This window comes from Bubalus kerabau, chromosome 16 (genome assembly GCF_029407905.1).
Source record: "Bubalus kerabau isolate K-KA32 ecotype Philippines breed swamp buffalo chromosome 16, PCC_UOA_SB_1v2, whole genome shotgun sequence".
Lineage (NCBI taxonomy): Eukaryota > Metazoa > Chordata > Mammalia > Artiodactyla > Bovidae > Bubalus > Bubalus kerabau.
In genome coordinates this window covers 26,239,963-26,258,796 of record NC_073639.1, presented here as the reverse complement: position 1 = coordinate 26,258,796, position 18,834 = coordinate 26,239,963, and the positions used below count along the sequence as shown (strand labels likewise).

Here is an 18,834-nt window from a genome sequence, read left to right as displayed (position 1 = left end):
ATAATAAAAAGAGAAAAAAAGAGAACAGAAAAAAATAAAAAATAAATAAAAAATATAATGTATCTATATATAAATATATTTTTCTACTGATACTTTGATTTCTATTTTACCCTTTTTTCAGCATTGTTTTACATATATATATACTATATATGTATGTATTTTCAGGGAAGCCCATATACATCTACATGCATAAATTTATTCATAAGTAATACATGTGTACATATACATATATATATATTTTTTTCTACTGATACTTTGTTTTGGTTTCTATTTCATTCTTTTTCAGTATTGTTACCTGTCTCAATGCTTTGGGGAAAGATGAACATCTGCACAAATAAAAATGATACATCTAAAGATTCACTAAAGCAATTGTTACAGGTGATTTTTCAACAAGACTGCTCACAATTTTCTCCTAATTCCTCATGGCTGTGGTCAACACCACTGCCTACATGATTGGGCACTTCAGGACTTACTTTATGTGGTATATATGAGTTCCATTTCCATATGACTCTGTATGTTTAAAAAGGACTTAGGCAATTTTCTGGAATGGCTCAGAAGGCTGTCTCTTATTGCAATTGTACTGCAATGCCTAGGACATCCTCTCTTGCGTTAATGTATAAATGCATGCACATAAGCATGATCTTTGATTTAAACAGAAAGCACCTCTGAGGCCCAAGGATCTTAAAATATAAGACAGAGTAGACAACTTAGGGAAGCTGAGAAAAACATTTGATTGTAGAGCCATAAATAGGGAACTCAAACTATTTTTTCAGCAAGTTCTTTTAACAGTAACAAAATGCAGACTATTCTGCCTTTCTCTTTCTTGGGTCAGTCTCCTGTCAAACTCTTAGAGGCAATAAAGTTCTGAAAGCAGTCTAAAACTAATGAACAATGGAAATCTCAAGTACCTGCTAAGGAAACAGTGGATGGGTGTTATCATTAAGTACCAATTAGCTTGAATAGGAGGCAAATATAAGTCACAGTATCTGTATAGCACTTGACATTTTACAAGTTGCTTTCTCATACAGTATTTCATTTGATATTCAGAGAAAAGAAAACAATAATAAAAACAAACGAAGGAATAAGCAAAGAAACATGGTAGTGAAGAAAGAAAAGTACTGTTATCCTCTGATTTCACAATTGCAGAATTTGAAGTTCAGAAAGGTTAAATGACTGCTCAGAGTTTCATGGTTAGTTAACAATGCTGTTCTAGGTTAGAGTTAATAGACAGATCACTTTATTCAAGACCTGTGCATAAGTAACTTGTTAACTGTTTTACCAATTCTCCATGCCAGAACACCTAAGAAAGATTGAATCTATTCAGACGTACTCTGAAAATTTTAATAAATAGTGTCAGAGTTGTGTGGCATGCTGATTTCAGGTCAGATAAAAGAAGCAATTTTCTTAGAAGCCTCTATATTTTTTTCACTAAAAGTTTATAAATATAAATATTGGTAACAGTTACAGTACAAAGTGAACTTTGATCGTGGTCTTGAAAATTGCATTATCTAGCTTCATAGATTCCATATTTGGAAATAGCTATAATTTCAAATATTCACTATATAATTCTATCTGGCTGCAGTAAAGCTGCACATAATACTCTGTATACCTAACTCATTGTGAAGCATGTCAAATTCAATGATCAGTAGAGCATAGCTGGGTTGTGGAAACCTCTCCCTTTTTCTCTGCTTCAGTGCTCCTTGTCTTGACCCAGGAAAGATATACCAGCATTTTATCATCACAGTTAAACTATCAAACAATACAAGTTATATCACTAAGAAGTTGAGGGAGAAAGGAATCTACTGTTGTATTGTTTTATAAGTATAATTTATTTTTTTTAAGAAATGAAAATATTTAGCAACATTAAATGAGCAAGAGTGAATTTTCCCTTTTGACAAGTTGACCTCTGTTGGGAAGATTTAATTAAAACAAAACCTACTCCCAAATCAGAAAACCTCTCCACAAAGATAGAAAAGAAAGAACACAGTTTTATTATTAAATAAGCATTCAAGCAGAATGTTATGTGCATCACATACAACCCAATAAGAGACTGCAGTGATAGTCTCGCCCTTTGTACAGCCAAGCAGATATGACCCATTACATATGCATTCTCAAGATAAAACATAACTAGTCCTCAAGCAAGAGGACTTGTTGGAACCATTTACCACAGGAAATTCATTACAGATTCATTTAGTCTTTGGTGGGCCACCTGTGTTTATTAATTGTTTTAATCCAAAGGGAAATGAACTTCTACCATCTTTTCAATAAGAGGAAAATTTGCATCTTGAAGCAAGGCACCCACTGAAGTTAGGCTCCTACTCTTCAAAAACACCTGGGAGATAGAGGTCCTTTCTTCTTTAATGATTATAATTTCAAAAAGATGATTTCTAGGCCCTTGAGAAAGATATTTCAGGGCACTAAATTTGGCAAGAGGCTTATTTAGCTTTTAAAAAGATATTCACATACTTCAAAGAGACAGAAAGAACTGGAACTTCCCTAGCCGTCCACTGGTTGGCTCCATGATTCCATTGCAGGGAGCAAGGGTTTGATTCCTGGTTGGGGATGATCCAGCATGCTGTGGCATGACCCCCCCCAAAAAAAAGAGAGAGAGAGAGAAAAGGAGAAAAGTATCTTCCCTTATTTTCAACAGGGAAAATTAACCCTTTAATTTTTTTTTTTTTTTTGTATTTGCCTTGATATCCTATGTAGATTATGAACCTATATAGAGAGATTGAGTTTTCAACACATTCCTTACTAAATAATGCAATGTGGTGAAAAACTCATTTTTAGGGCACTTTTCTGAAAGGCTACATTTTATTCTTGGAAATACATTATTTATATTAACTATTAATTACTATTTCTATGAGTAACAACTAGTAACTAATAACCATTCAAAATCTGACGAGGGTAGGGCAAAGGAGGTGACATCCACAGTATGAGTGATTTTTCTTTCAGGCAAACGGAAGCATTGTACTGAATCTGCTCTTTTATTTCTAAATAATATGCTTTCCTCTGAGACTCTTCCTTTTAGTCTATTATGCTGTCTAGAAGATCTGATTTCCCTATTATCCTTTGCCACCTCACAATTTGTTTACATATGTATGCATATGCATTTAGCAATCATGAAAGAAATTCTATGCTTCTTCATTCATTTCCAAGAAAGGAGGAGGGAGACTTTCACTGAGCTTAAAGTTTATGCACAAACATTATAGATATTCACATTATTTTTAAATTGAATACTTTTTTTTTGCTTTAAATTTCTAATTTGGATATGTTTGAAAAATTAAAAGTACTGTAGTATAAATTGGCTATATCATAACTAAGTTAAATTCACTATGTACCAAAATGTTTAGATTTTAATAAAACCTGTGGGAGCAAGATAATAGCTTAAGAAGACCTATATTAGTTAGACTTTAAGGATGTCTCAGATTCTTCATGTGTTTCTGTGAAACTAATATCTGTATATATACCTATGTATGTGAAGCTCATGTATGTCAACATATGTGTGTATGTGTTATACATATATGATTGTGTTTGTGATACCCTCAGTTATTTCAGTGTAGCATGTTACTGCTTTACAAAAGACAATGTATTTGAGACTTTGCTTTTCATGATTGTTTCTATGTCCTCAAACTTTGAATCAGTTACTGATGCTGACAATTTTTTTTAATTTCTATTTTTTTATTACAAATAGCATTGCAATAAAAATCAGATAATTTTTAGGCAAACTACTTTAGTTTGGGTCTTGACTACAATACTTATTGGCTGCATGACTTTGAACAAGTCAAGCTCTATGTCTCAGCTTCCGCATGCCTGAAATAAAAGTACTTTCCTCATCAGTAGTTGTAAGGGCTTAATGAGTCAATATACATAGAAAGACACTGTTTGGTGCCATGAATTGGAAATTTGTGGATTCCTATTTTTGTTTCTACTTTGCAGGTAACCACTAAAGTGGTTTTGGGTGCGTGGTTCGTATCTTCACCTCTAAAGCTTTCTCCTCCCCTTTAAACAACAAAACAGAATGAAACAAAAAACCAAAACTGGTTTTTAATTAGCTATGATTTAAAATCCTATCTCCTTTTGTCCAAAAACAATATGAAACAAATATATTTTATTATATAATATAACTGAACTATCTTATAAATTGTAGATATCTGCTCTGCATACAGAGAAAGAAATGGAAGATATATTAAGATATCTGAATATCATTTAATGTGTTATTAATTTAAAATGAGATGTCTACTTAAAGAAAAACACACAACATGAGAGTTGTGAGTTCACATTTTATACAGGGTCTTACTGAGGACTAAAGCTAAGGAGACAGCCACTCAGTAACTCTGAGTAAACTACTGTGAAGAGGTAGGAAGGAGACGGTATATATTTGATTTTGGGTGGCTGGGAAATACATGTAGTCAAGCATGCATCTTGATGAAATATTACCACTAATCACAAAGAACAGATATCTCAAATTAATGACTTGAATATTTTTCTCTATATGGGAAGATACAAGAATTCACTGAAATTCTTCCTGAGACACACATCTAACTACCTAGGGTCTCACTTATCCAAAGTACAAAGTGTCTTATCCTGTTTTTTTCATCCAGGATTCCTTTCAGGATGCAATCTTTTTGCAGGCGACTGCAGTAGGTTGCAACTTAATGTTTGTATAACTGGTTGATGAGTGATGCTCTTTTTTATTTTTCCACAGATAGTTATAAAACAGTTCTGACTATAGAACATTTTAATCATATCAATTCTTATGCAGACATCTCAAATTTAGGAGGGACAGGACAAGCCTATTTTTCCAGTATGCCTCATATACAAATACACAGAGACCAGCTTTTCATGAAATGCTAGGGTATCCATTGTTCTAGCAAGATACAGTTAAAAATTTGTGCTTTGGATAAACTGTTGTTGTTGTTCAGTCACTAAGTCATGTATTACTTTTTGTGATCCCATGGCCTGCAGCATGCCAGTCTCCTCTGTTCTCCACTATCTCCCAGATTTTGCTCAAACTCATGTCCATTGAGTCAATCATGTTATCTTGCCATCTCATCCTCTTCCACTCCCTTCTCCTTTTGCCTTCAATCTTTCCCAGCATCTGAGTTTTTTCCAATAAGTTGGCTCTTTGCACTGGTGGCCAAAGTAGTGGACCTTCAGCTTCAGCATCAACCCTTCCAATGAATATTCAGAGTTGATTTCCTTTAGGGTTGATTGGTTTGATCTCCTTGCAACCCAAGGAACTCTCAAGAGTCTTCTCCAGCACCACAACTCAAAAGCATCAATTCTTCGGTGCTCAGCCCACTTTAAGGCCCAACTCTCACATTCCTATGTGACTACTGGAAAAAGTATAGCTTTAACTATATGAATCTTTGTCAGGAAAGTGATGTCTCTGCTTCTTAATACTCTGTCTATGTTTGTCATACTTTTTCTTTCAAGGAGCAAGTTTCTTCTAATTTCGTGGCTGCAGTCACCACAGTAATCAACTGAAAGGATTACTAATCATTCACCCATATAATCTCTTTCTTAAAATAATCTCTTCTTGATTTTTGTAGCCACAAAAAAATGACCATAGCCTTAACAGTTATTTTAAGAGTAACATCAGTATCATAAGATAGTGACAATTACATACTCAGGAAAATAACCCCTGCAAGGGAGTCAAACATCAGTGTGTCCTGTTTTGCTGAAATGGTGCCAAACAGAGGGAGTGTACCATAAAATATCAGAAGTATAAAATAAGGATTCTACCAGCACTTTGTTTTGGTTTGTTAGGAGAAGTAAAGTCCATCAATTAAATAACATTTGTTTCAAGCCAGAGTCTCTGCTCCTTAATACAGATTTGCAACACACATGGAATACTCTAATGGGAAATTCTGGCAGGTGAGAGCTATTGATTCCTCTAATTCTTTCTGATCCCAGGTTTTCATCTTGTAATATGGCCTATGTCCTCAAATACTCATTAGGCTTCTCAGAAGTCTCAGTTTTGATATAATATTATCTAACTTAAGAGTTTATTATGAATGTATCTAGAATCATTCTGTAAATATAAAATGGTACATGAAACAAGTTAGTTTGATTTAATATTAAATTTATAAAAATAACAAATGTAAAAAGACTCTACAACTAAGGACAAATATGAAGACTATATGTTTTTCTTATAAACCAAAATCAGTGGAGGTCATTGGACAATTTTGTAGCAGCAACAGTCAGATAAAATATTCTTGAAACAGCCAGAGATGTCATATTTATTTTAAATTCAAGTGACATTACCTTTCTGGCAGAAGATAGCGTCTCTGATGTAACTTCAGGGTCTTAACATAATGGCTAGCCACTAGATAGATTAAGCTTATATAGAGGATGACAGATGATGACTGAGTCTCACACATTGGATGTTTTCAGTCACACTACACACATGAGTGATTTTGTGTTACACCATATATATAGATAGTAACTGTAGATTTTTAATATAAAAGATTTAAATATATGCTAAGTTCTACTTTTTTCTTGTATCATAGGTGGAGATATAAATTCCTTAATGTTAATTTTAATAATGCCTCACATTATGAAATGACATATCACATAATAGTACAGAAAAGGGCTGAGACAGAAGATAAATTGGTTTTGATTTTAAAATTGTCTTTCAGGCCAACCTAAACTTCCCTTAAGCCATTGCTCAGTGATCAGTGAACTGATTTAATAAATGTTCATCACCTTATCCTTCAAATCTTGAAGCATCTGCTACAAACAATATCTTCAAGCATGGATAGAGTTTAATAAATTTTAAACTGTCCCCAAATTTAAGAAAAAATAGAGTTTTCAATGGGTTTTGCACATTCTAATTTTAAGCTATTATGAAACATATCAAGTGGTTTGTGTGTGTGTGTGTTTCTGTTGAGACGGGGATAGATACAATATGAAATAATTTGGTGGGGCAAAATGATCAATCTATTGGCCTATTTCATTTTACAGTGTATATCTTATTGTCTTGGTTTGATAAAATTATCTATATATATCTATATAGATTTAAGATATATGTTAAATCTTATAATACAATCAAATTAAGCAACATGATGTAAAATATAAGTCAATAAACTTAGTTTGTTAACATTTATTGACTATTCAATTTAGACTATCATGTAAATCTTATATGGAGGATCTTTTCAAAATATTAGTATTTATTCTCTTTGTTCTTTTTGCTTTAACTAGTTCAGTATTTTAAGATCCAATGATCTGAAAATAATATTCTTAAAATTTCTGAACAAATAAGACTTGGAGGGTGAATTGCAATGTCAGAGGCATAAAATGTTGAATGTTGAATGTTGAACTATCTTGAAATTTTTGGCCAGATGTTCATTCAGTGTACGTAATCAATCAGCAAGGTAAACATGGAATGGAATAGAGAAAGCTAAGGAGAAATTGCATCCCCTCTTGCTCTAAGCTTAAGGTCAACACTCACCACCAAAGGATTTTTCATTCTTCAATGAACACTGTACAGAAACTTTTGCCTTGGGATTTCCAGAAGTGCATTAGATACAAGACCTTGAGAAAGAAAGTGAAAAACCAAGTTAGGAGAGGGAGAGGGTGGGAAGATTTGGGAGACTGGCATTGAAACATGTAAAATATCATGTATGAAATGAGTTGCCAGTCCAGGTTCGATGCATGATACTGAATGCTTGGGGCTAGTGTACTGGGACGACCCAGAGGGATGGTATGGAGAGGGAGGAGGGAGGAGGGTTTAGGGTGGGGAACACATGTATACCTGTGGTGGATTCATTTTGATATTTGGCAAAACTAATACAATTATGTAAAGTTTTAAAAATAAAATAAAATTTTAAAAAATAAAATAAATAAAATAAAATAATAAAAAAAAAGAATTTTGAAAAATACATTTGAATCAGTTCTAATGAGGTGGATGAAACTGGAGCCTATTATACAGAGTGAAGTAAGCCAGAAAGAAAAACACCAATACAGTATACTAACACATATATATGGAATTTAGAAAGATGGTAACAGTAACCCTGTATATGAGACAGCAAAAGAGACACTGATGTATAGAACAGTCTTGTGGACTTTGTGGGAGAGGGAGAGGGTGGGATGATTTTGGAGAATGGCATTGAAACATATATAATATCATATATGAAACGAGTCACCAGTCCAGGTTCGATGCACAATACTGGATGCTTGGGGCTGGTGCACTGGGACGACCCAGAGGGATGGTATGGGGAGGGAGGAGGGAGGAGGGTTCGGGATGGGGAACACATGTATACCTGTGGCGGATTCATTTTGGTATATGGCAAAACCAATATAATATTGTAAAGTTAAAAAATAAAATAAAAATTTTAAAAAAGACTTAAAAAATTTTGAAAAATACAAAGCACAACATAACCTGGGGATAATTAATACTCAAACCACTATTTAGCTTTCAGAAGAGTGCTAAGCATATTGCAGATTCATACAAATATATATTAATTCATGAAATATGTTGGTGACCAAAAAACTAAATATTAAGTAGTTGGCATACTAAAACTAATTATTTTTTTTGTCACTGGTTTTCTGTGTAATCATAGACAAATAACTTATTAGGGTGTCAATAATCCCAATGGCAACCCACTCCAGTGTTCTTGCCTGGAGAATCCCAGGGACGGGGGAGCCTGGTGGGCTGCCGTCTATGGGGTTGCACAGAGTCGGACACGACTGAAGTGACTTAGCAGCAATCCCATACATATATTTTAAAACTTAAAAATAAAAACAAGAAATGTAATCTTACACCTAAAATATTTTAAAGAACATCTTAAATAACAGCTTTATTAAGTAAATAATACCACAAGATTAAAAGTCAAGAACATTTCAGTCAAATAAAAAAATTTAACTACGTATTGCTAAACAATAATAAAAAAAAAGCTAACATTTTAGAATGCTTTTTAAAAATCATATCTTACCCAGCTTTAAAATTAAACACATAAATAGCCATAGGATCAGTTACAAAAAATGCAATCAACTTTTCTTGCATATCATTCTAATAATATTTTACTACTTAAAACTCAATCTTGGTCAAAATCTAAGATGAAATATTGGGCTCAAGATAAAGTGCCAGAGCACACACAATAGTTGAGAAAAAATAAACAATGAGCACTGCTTCTAACAACCTATTTTTAACAGCTGGAAATACTGAAATTAGGAAGTCAATTTTTGCTTCCCAAAACATGAAATCCACAGTTTAAAAATTAAATTTGGACTATTATTATTACGAATTTCTAACAAATGGGCAATCCCTTATTTGGATAACATCTAGTGTATTTTATTTGGAGCCTCATATATCAAGAGTTCATACAGTCATTTTACAAAAGTGTGTGTATATAAATTAAGTATTTTTAACAAGTAGCACAGTACTATTATTGTGTAAAGTACAAAAATATAAACATGCACATGAGAAATTATATATATATATATATATGTGAAGAATTCTGAGGGAATAAATGTGTAACATAGTTTAGGAAAAGGAGCAATCAATGTTATATTTAATAAACTTAAAAGATAATATAGAAGAATGGATTGGCTGAGAGTAAAAAGACAAGTAAAAGGTGACATTACACGGACAAAAGTATGTTAGCTTAATTATGATGTGTATTTCAAATAATGAGAGAATTGTTTAGATGGTTTTTCATGAAGAGCCTCTGAAATAATATAGCTGGAAATTACATCAGTCAAGTATTTAGTTTTCTAGGGCTGCCTTAAAAAATTACCACAAACCAGAAATCAACCCTGAATAATCACTAGAAGGACCAATGCTGAAGCTCCAATACTTTGGCCACCTAATGCAAAGAACTGACTCATTGGAAAAGACCCTGATGCTGGGAAACATTGAAGGCAGGAGGAGAAGGGGATAACAGAGGATGAGATGTTTGGAGGTACCACTGACTCAATGGACATGAGTTTGAGTAAGCTCTGGGAGATGGTTTAGGACACGGAAGACTGGTGTACTTCAGACCATGGGTTCGCAAAGAGCTGGACATGAGTGAACGACTGAACAATAAGGTGGCTTAAATGAACCACACTGACTCTCACAGTTGGCATCTAGAAATCAAGGTGCTGCAATGTAGATTCCTTTTGATGCAATCAGAAAGAGATTATGTTCCAAGTTTCTCTCCTAAATTCTGACAATTACCCAAAATTCTTGGCATTCCCGGGCTTGTAGATCAGTCATTTTGGTCTAGTCGCTCAGTTGTGTCCGACGCTTTGTGACCCCATAGACTATAACACGCTAGGCCTCCCTGTCCATCACCAACTCATAGAGTGTATTCAAATTCACATACATTGAGTCAGTGATGCCATCCAACCATCTCATACTCTTTCGTTCCCTTTCTCCTCCCACCTTCAATCTTTCCCAGCATCAGGGTTTTGTCCAATGAGTCAGTTCTTCACATCAGATGGCCAAAGTACTATAGTCTCAGCTTCAGCATCAGTCCTTCCAATGAATATTTAGAACTGATTTCCTTTAGGATAGACTGGTTGGATCTCCTTGCAGTCCAAGCAACTCCCAAGAGTCTTCTCCAACACCACAGTTCAAAAGCCTCAGTTCTTTGGTGCTTAGCTCTCTTTATAGTCCAACACTCACATCCATACATGACTACTGGCAACACCATAGCTTTGACTAGATGGACTTTTGTTGGCAGAGTAATTTCTCTGCTTTTTAATATGCTATCTAGGTTGGTCATAACTTTTCTCCCAAGGAGCAAGTGTCTTTTAGTTTCACCGCTGCAGTCACCATCTGCAGTGCTTTTGGAACCCTAAAAAATAAAGTCTCTCACTGTTGCCATTGTTTCCCCATCTGTTTGCCATGAAGTGATGGAACCAGATGCCATGATCTTAGTTTTCTGAATGTTGAGTTTTAAGCCAAATTTTTCACTCTTTTTCACTTTCATCGAGAGGCTCTTTAGTTCTTCTTTGGTTTCTGCCATAAGGGTGGTGTCATCTGCATATCTGAAAGTGAAAAGTGAAGTCGTATCTGACTCTTTGCGACCACATGGACTGAAGCCTTCTCCATCCGTGGGATTTTCCAGGCAAGGGTACCGGAGTGGGTTGCCATTTACTTCTCCAGTGGATCTTCCTGCCCCAGGGATTCAACCTGAGTCTCCTACATTGCGGGAAGGCGCTTTACCCTCTGAGCCAACAGGGAAGATTCTCCCGGGAATCTTGATTCCATATTCTGCTTCATCCAGCCCAGCATTTCTCTTGATGTACTCTGCATATAAGGTAAATAAGCAGGGTGACAATATACAGCCTTGATGTACTCTTTTGCCTATTTGGAACCAGTCTGTTGTCCAATGTCCAGTTCTAACTGTTGCTTCTTGACCTTCACACAGGTTTCTCAGGAGGCAGGTAAGGTGGTCTGGTATTCCATCTCTTTAAGAATTTCCCACAGTTTGTTGTGATCCATACAGTCAAAGGCTTTGGCATAGTCAATAAAGCAGAAATAGATGTTTTTCTGGAACTCTCTTGCTTTTTCCATGATCCAACAGATGTTGGCAATTTGATCTCTGGTTCCTCTGCTGTTTCTAAATCCAGCTCAAACATCTGGAAGTTCACAGTTCATGTATTGCTGAAGTCTTGCTTGGAGAATTTTGAGCATTACTTTCCTAGTGTTTGAGAAGAGTGCAATTGTGCGGTAGTTTGAGCATTCTTTGGCATTGCCTTTCTTTGGGATTGGAATGAAAACTGACCTTTTCCAGTCCTGTGGCCACTGCTGAGTTTTCCAAATTTGCTGGCATATTGAGTGCAGCACTTTCACAGCATCATCATTTAGGATTTGAAATAGCTCAACTGGGATTATATTATCTTCACTAGCTTTGTTTGTAGTGATGCTTTCTTAGTCTGTGTGGCTCTGGAGCAGCAGCTGCACCACGCTGGAGTGGCTCTTAGGAGATACCACTCATCCAAGGGCAAAGGAGAAGCCCTAGCAAGATGGTAGGAGGGGCAAAATCAAGTTTAGAATCAAATGCCATTATGCCAAAGACGCTCAAAGGAGTCAAACAAACCTTGTGTGCACCAGGATCCAGAAGAAAGGAGCAGTGACCCCACAAGAGACCCAGACTTTTCATGAGTGTCCAAGAGTCTCCGGTGGAGCCCTGGTTCAGCAGTGGCCTGCTGTAAAGGTGGGGGCACTGAAAGAGGTTGCCATTATCTTCCTTGCTGCTGCTGCTGCTGCTGCTAAATCACTTCAGTCATGTCCGACTCTGTGCGACCCCATAGATGGAGGCCCACCAGGCTTCTCCGTCCATGGGATTTTCCAGGCAAGAGTACTGGAGTGGGTTGCCATTGCCTTCTCCAATTATCTTCCTTACTTCCACCATATTTTGCCCCAGGTAAACAAGAGGGAGGGAACACAGCTGCACCCATCAACAGAAAATTGGGTTAAAGATTTACTGAGCATGGACTAATCCATGAGAACAAGACCCAGTTTCCCCCTCAGTCAGTCTCTCCCATCAGAAAGCTTTCATAAGCCTCTTATTCTTCTCTATCAGGGAGCAGACAGACTGAAAACCACAATCACAGAAATAACCAGTCTGTTCACATGGATCACAGCCTTGTCTAACTCAATGAAACTTGAGCCAATCCATGTAGGGCCACCAAAAACAGACGGATCATGGTGGAGAGTTCTAACAAAATGCGGTCCACTGGAGAAGGGAATGGCAAAGCACTTCAGTATTTTTGCCTTGAGAACCCCATGAATAGTATGAAAAGGTAAAAAGATAAGACAGTGAAAGGTGAACTCCCCAGATCGGTAGATGCCCATTATGCTCCTGGAAGCAGTGGAGAATTAACTCCAGAAAGAATGAAGAGAGGGAGCCAAAGCAAAACAACACCCAGTTGTGGATGTGACAGGTGAATGGAGCAAAGTCTGATGCTGTAAAGAGCAATATTTCACAGGAACCTGGAATGTTAGGTCCATGAATCAAGGCAAATTGGACATGGTTAAACAGGAGACAGCAAGAGAGAACATTGATGTTTTGGAATCAGCGAACTAAGATGGACTGGAATTGGTTAATTTAACTCAGATGGCAATTATATCTACTACTGTGGGCAAGAATCCCTTAGAAGAAATGGAGTAGCCATCACAGTCAACAAAAGAGTCCAAAATGCAGTACTCAGATGCAATCTCAAAAACGACAGAATGATCTCTGTTCATTTCCAAGGCAAACCATTCAATATCACAGAAATCCAAGTCTATGCCCTAACCAATATATCTGAAGAAGCTGATGTTGAATGTTTTTATGAAGACCCACAAGACCTTCTAGAACTAACACCCTCAAAATTGTTCTTTTCATTATAGAGGACTGGAATGCAACAGTAGGAAGTCAAGAAATACCTGAAGTAACAGGCAAATTTTGCCTCAGAGTACAGAATGAAGCAAGGCAAAGGCTAACAGGGTTTTGTCAAGAGAACGCACTAGTCATAGCAAACACCCTCTTCCAACAACACAAGAGAAGACTCTACACATGGACATCACCAGATGGTCAATACCAAAATCAGATTTATTATATTCTTTGAAGCCAAAGATGGAGAAGCTCATACAGTCAGCAAAAACAAGACCAGGAGCTGACTGTGGCTCAGATCATGAACTCCTTATTGCTGAATTCAGACTTAAACTGAAGAAAGTAGAGAAACCACTAGACCATTCAAGTATGATCTAAATAAAATCCCTTATGATTATACAGAGGAAGTGACAAATAGATTCTGGGGGTTAGATCTGATAGAGTGTCAGAAGAATCATTGACTGAGGTTCATAACATTGTAGAGGAGGTCATGATCAAAAACTTCCCCAAGAAAAAGTAATGCAAAAAGGCAGAATGATTGTCTGAGTAGGCCTTACAAATAGCTGAGAAAAGAAAAGACATGAATGGCCAAGGACAAAAGGAAAGATATATCCATCTGAATGCAGAGTTCCAAAGAATAGCAAGCAGACATAAGAAAGCCTCCCTCAGTGATCAATGCAGAGAGATAGAGGAATGGGAAAGACTAGACATCTCTTCAATAAAATTAGAGATACCAAGGGAACATTTCATGCAAAGATGGACTCAATAAAGGACAGAAATGGTATGGACCTAACAGAAGCAGAAGATATTAGGAAGAGTTGGCAAGAATACATAGAAGAACTATACAAAAAGATCTTCATGACCCAGATAATCACGATGATGTGATCACTCACCTAGGATACATCATTCCAATCTCTGCCTCCCATAGTTATCCTGCAGTCTTCTCCCTGTGTGTATCCATGTCTCTTATAAAGATATCAGGCATATTAGCAATCCTGTCTATTCCAGTAAAATCTTCTCTTAATTAATTACATCAAATTATACTTAACAAATAGTGATAATGGAAAGGAAGACTGATCAACACTATTGTTAATGATAAGCTTATCTATATCAAAATACATTTTAAATGCCAGGAAACCATATAAGCATAAAATCATCTCTTGAAATAGATAAATGAAATGGAAAATAGATTCATAAAAATGTATTTAGAGACCAGAAACAAAGTGAAAGAAATCCAGAGAGCCAAGCGGGGTCATTCACTAAATCCTCTTGATGTGACCTTCAATTTATGCTAGCATGCTGCAAAAGACAAAGGGCAGAAGTGTCTGATTTTGTGGGAAACATGATAGAAGCCTCAACAAATAAAGCTGAGTGACCTAATGGCTATTCTCTTAGAATTTGTGTAAACTAAATAACCCACCTTACAAAAAAGGATGTCAAAAAAACATGCTTGTTTCAAACTTTACCTTTATGCCATGGTAAAACTTCTTCTTTAGGATTTCAGAATCAAAAACATTTACATGCACATGATATCTAAATTCATACTTTATATGTGTTTATTAAGAACTCTAAGGAATATTTTTTATATAAAGTGGTCATAGGCATTTAATGTCACCAAGGAATAGGGAACACAAAAATAAATTATTTGGGGGGGAATAGAGATATTACTTTGCCAACAAAGGTCCATCTAGTCAAGGCTATGGTTTTTCCAGTAGTCATGTATGGATGTGAGAGTTGGACTATAAGGAAGGTGAGCACCAAAGAATTGATGCTTTTGAACTGTGGTGTCAGAGAAGACTCTTGAGAGTCCCTTGGACTGCAAGGAGGTTCAACCAGTCCATCCTAAAGGAGATCAGTCCTGGGTGTTCACTGGAAGGACTGATGCTGAAGCTGAAACTCCAATACTTTGGCCACCTCATGGGAAGAGTTGACTCATTGGAAAAGACCGTGATGCTGGGAGGGATTGGGGGCAGGAGGAGAAGAAGACAACAGAGGATGAGATGGCAGGATGGCATCACTGACTCGATGGACGTGAGTTTGAGTGAACTCTGGGAGTTGGTGATGGATAGGGAGGCCTGGCGTGCTGTGATTCATGGGGTCACAAAGAGTCAGACACGACTGCCTGACTGAAATGAACTAAACTGAACAGCCTTTAAGAGCTCACTTCCCTGGTGGCTCAGACAGTAAAGCATCTGCCTGTAATGCGGGGGACCAGGGTTCAGTCCCTGGGTTGGGAAGATCTCCTGGAGAAGGAAATGGCAACCCACTCCAGTATTCTTACCTAGAAAACCCCATAGATGGAGAAGCGTGGTAAGCTACAGTCCACAAAGAGTCAGACAAGACTGAGTGACTTCACTTCACTTCACTTCACAGCCTTTAAGGGGATTCCCTAGTGGCTCACTGTTAAAGAATCTGCCTACCAATGCAGGAGAGCCAGGTTTGATCCCTGGGTTGGGAAGATCCTCTGGAGTAGGAAATGGCAACCCACTCCAGTATCCTTGCCTCGGGAATCCCAAAGACAGAGGAGCCTGGTGGGCTACAATCCATGTGGTTGCAAAAGAGTCAGACATGACTTAGACACTAAATAGTAGCAACAGCTTTAAACCAGACCTCAAAAATTATTTTAAAGTCTGGTTAGACCTGTTTTTGTAAAGTTATATTGGAATATTGGCACACTCATTAATTATTATATAGTATATAGTTTTTATAGCTCATATAAAGCAAAGTTGGGTAGCTATGACAAAGATATGGCCTGCAATGCCTAAGTATCTGGACCTTTACAGAAAAAGTTGGCAACCTTGCTTGAAATACTAAACTCTTAACTTCTGATATCACTCCTGTATGTCTCCTGAGTTTTTTTTTTTTTTTTTTTTTTTATCCTATGCTATTATGATTGGTATACAACTTAATTGATAAGGTAATCAATGTTATAAATATACCAACTGTAGGTCAGTACCGGAGAAGGCAATGGCACCCCACTCCAGCACTCTTGCCTGGAAAATCCGATGGACAGAGGAGCCTGGTAGGCTGCAGTCCATGGTGTCGCTAAGAGTGGGACACGACTGAGCGACTTCACTTTCACTTTTCACTTTCATGCATTGGAGAAGGAAATGGCAACCCACTCAAGTGTTCTTGCCTGGAAAATCCCAGGGACGGGGGAGCCTAGTGGGCTGCTGTCCATGGGGTCACACAGAGTCAGACACGACTGAAGTGACTTAACAACAGGTAAGTACATCAGTATCAGTATATATACACATATAACTTTATATATCTATCTATCTATATCTATATGTATAGATATAGATAGGTAGATATAGATATAATGAAAGGTTGTTGCTGAACCATGAAAGACGCCAGGATTCTTGGCCTCTGGAAGAGAAGAATTCAATCCAGGGCCAGAGACAAGGCTTGATTGCTCAGAGCTTTTGTGTAATAAAGTTTTATTAAAGTAAAAAGAGACAGAGAAGGCTTCTGACATAGACATCAGAAGGGGGCAGAAAGAGTGCCCCCTCACTAGTGTTAGCAATGGAGTTATATACTTTTAATTAGTTATTCAGTTCAGTTCAGTCGCTCAGTCGTGTCCAACTCTTTGCGACCTCATGAATCACAGTACACCAGGCTTCTCTGTCCATCACCAACTCCCAGAGTTCACTCAGACTCATATCCATCAAATCATATCCATCAAGCCAGTGATGCCATCCAGCCATCTCATCCTCTGTCATCCCCTTCTTCTCCTGCCCCCAATCCCTCCCAGCATCATTACAGTAAATCAAAAGAATGTCTGGAGATTGTAAAGACCTTACTAGGCCCACTCCCATAAATTGCATTTTAAGATAACAGGATTAGCCAGAAGGTTTTTTTCCAGAAACTGTCCTCAAGTAGGATATATTATTGGTATATAATCCCAAGGAAAGTAGAGGAAAAAAAACATTTGTCCTTTCCTCCTCTCTCTCTCTCTCTCTCTCTCTCTCTCTCTCTCTCTCTATATATATATATATATATATATATATATATATATATATATATATATGCTTTGCTTAAATAAGTCTTCCCTGGTGGCTCAGACGGTAAAGCGTCTGCCTACAATGCGGGAGACCCGGATTCAATCCCTGGGTTGGGAAGATCCCCTGGAGAAGGAAATGGCAACCCACTCCAGTATTCTTGCCTGGAAAATCCCATGGACAGAGGAGCCTGGTAGGCTACAGTCCATGGGGCTGCAAAGAGTCGGACACGACTGAGCGACTTCACTTCACTTTGCTTAATTGTGTCAACTCTTTGTGACCCTATGGACTGTAGCCTGCCAGGCTCCTCTGTTCATAAGGATTCCTTGGTTGCTCAGCTGGTAAAGAAAATATAACTTTACAATTCAACAAATGAGAATAGCTTTTCTTCAGCTGTTCTCACGGTTCACTTTTTAACTGAAATACACACCACACCTGTCATGTTGTGACCCACACCTTCCACTTCTAGGTCACCCTGTAACCCCTGAAAATCAAGTTTTTATCTTATGTGTGATGCCTAATCCCAGAGTAAACTAATCCGTTTTTGCCCTACACCTGCTTTGCATCCCTATACCCTAGTGGCTCAGATGGTAAAAAAATCTGCCTGCAATTCAGGAGACTCGGGTTCTATACTTGGGTTGGGAAGATCCCCTGGAGGAGAGCATGGCAACCCATTCCAGTATTCCTTCCTGGAGAATTCCATGTACAGAGGAAAACTGGCAGGCCACAGTGCATGGGCTCACAGACTCGCACACAACTGAGCACAGTTAACACTTTCACTATTTTTTCATCCTTTACATAGTTATCACTTGTAAAGTGTTCACCGTTCATTTATCCACCTACTCTTTCTTTCACTCTCCCCACTACTTTGTCAAGCAACAGGATGTTTGTTTGTTTTTTGTTTTTTATAAATACATTTAAAAAGCTTTATTTATTTATTTTTGGCTGTGCTGGGTCTTTTTTGCTGAGTGGGCTTTTCCCTAGTTGTGGAGCGCGGGAGCTCCTCTCTAGTGGTGGCCTTTCATTGCTGTGGCTTCTCTAGCTGCAGAGCACACGCACTATGGTGCATGGGCTCAGAAGCTGGGGCTCCTGGGCTCTAGAGCACAGGCTCAGTAGTTACGGTGCACAGGCTTAGGTGCTCCAAGGCATGTGAGATCTTCCCAGATCAGGAATGGAACCTGTGTCTCATGGCATTGGGAAGCAGATTCTTTACCAATGAACCTCCAGGGAGGCTATATATACGTATATATATATATATATATTTTTTTTTTTCCATTATGGCCACCACATAACCCAGCATCTGTCATAGTTAGCACTCAGCAAATGTTTGTGTTGTGCATCCATTCATGAGAGAAAAAATAACTACACATCTTTGGGGGCAAATGTCTTCATTTATGGGGGGGGGGATAGGAAATTTGCATCCATATTCTTACTCTTTATCTTCTCCATACCAACTTATCTTCTCAAGTTAAAAACAACCTTCTTGAATTAATTTATTCAGATTATATTCAGTTCAATAC

At 37.4% G+C, this 18,834-nt stretch overlaps 1 long non-coding RNA gene across 1 annotated transcript in view; it reads right to left on the bottom strand.

Moving 5' to 3' along the window:
* LOC129629836 (uncharacterized) overlaps nucleotides 1-14,260 on the bottom strand; it is a 127,584-nt gene extending 113,324 nt beyond the window's left edge. The window contains exons 1-2 of the long non-coding RNA XR_008703343.1: nucleotides 14,207-14,260; nucleotides 7,457-7,539 (exon numbers count right to left, since the gene is read on the bottom strand). This is a non-coding gene — a long non-coding RNA (uncharacterized LOC129629836). The remainder of the gene's footprint in view (nucleotides 1-7,456; nucleotides 7,540-14,206) is intronic.
* Nucleotides 14,261-18,834: the final 4,574 nt, after the last annotated feature.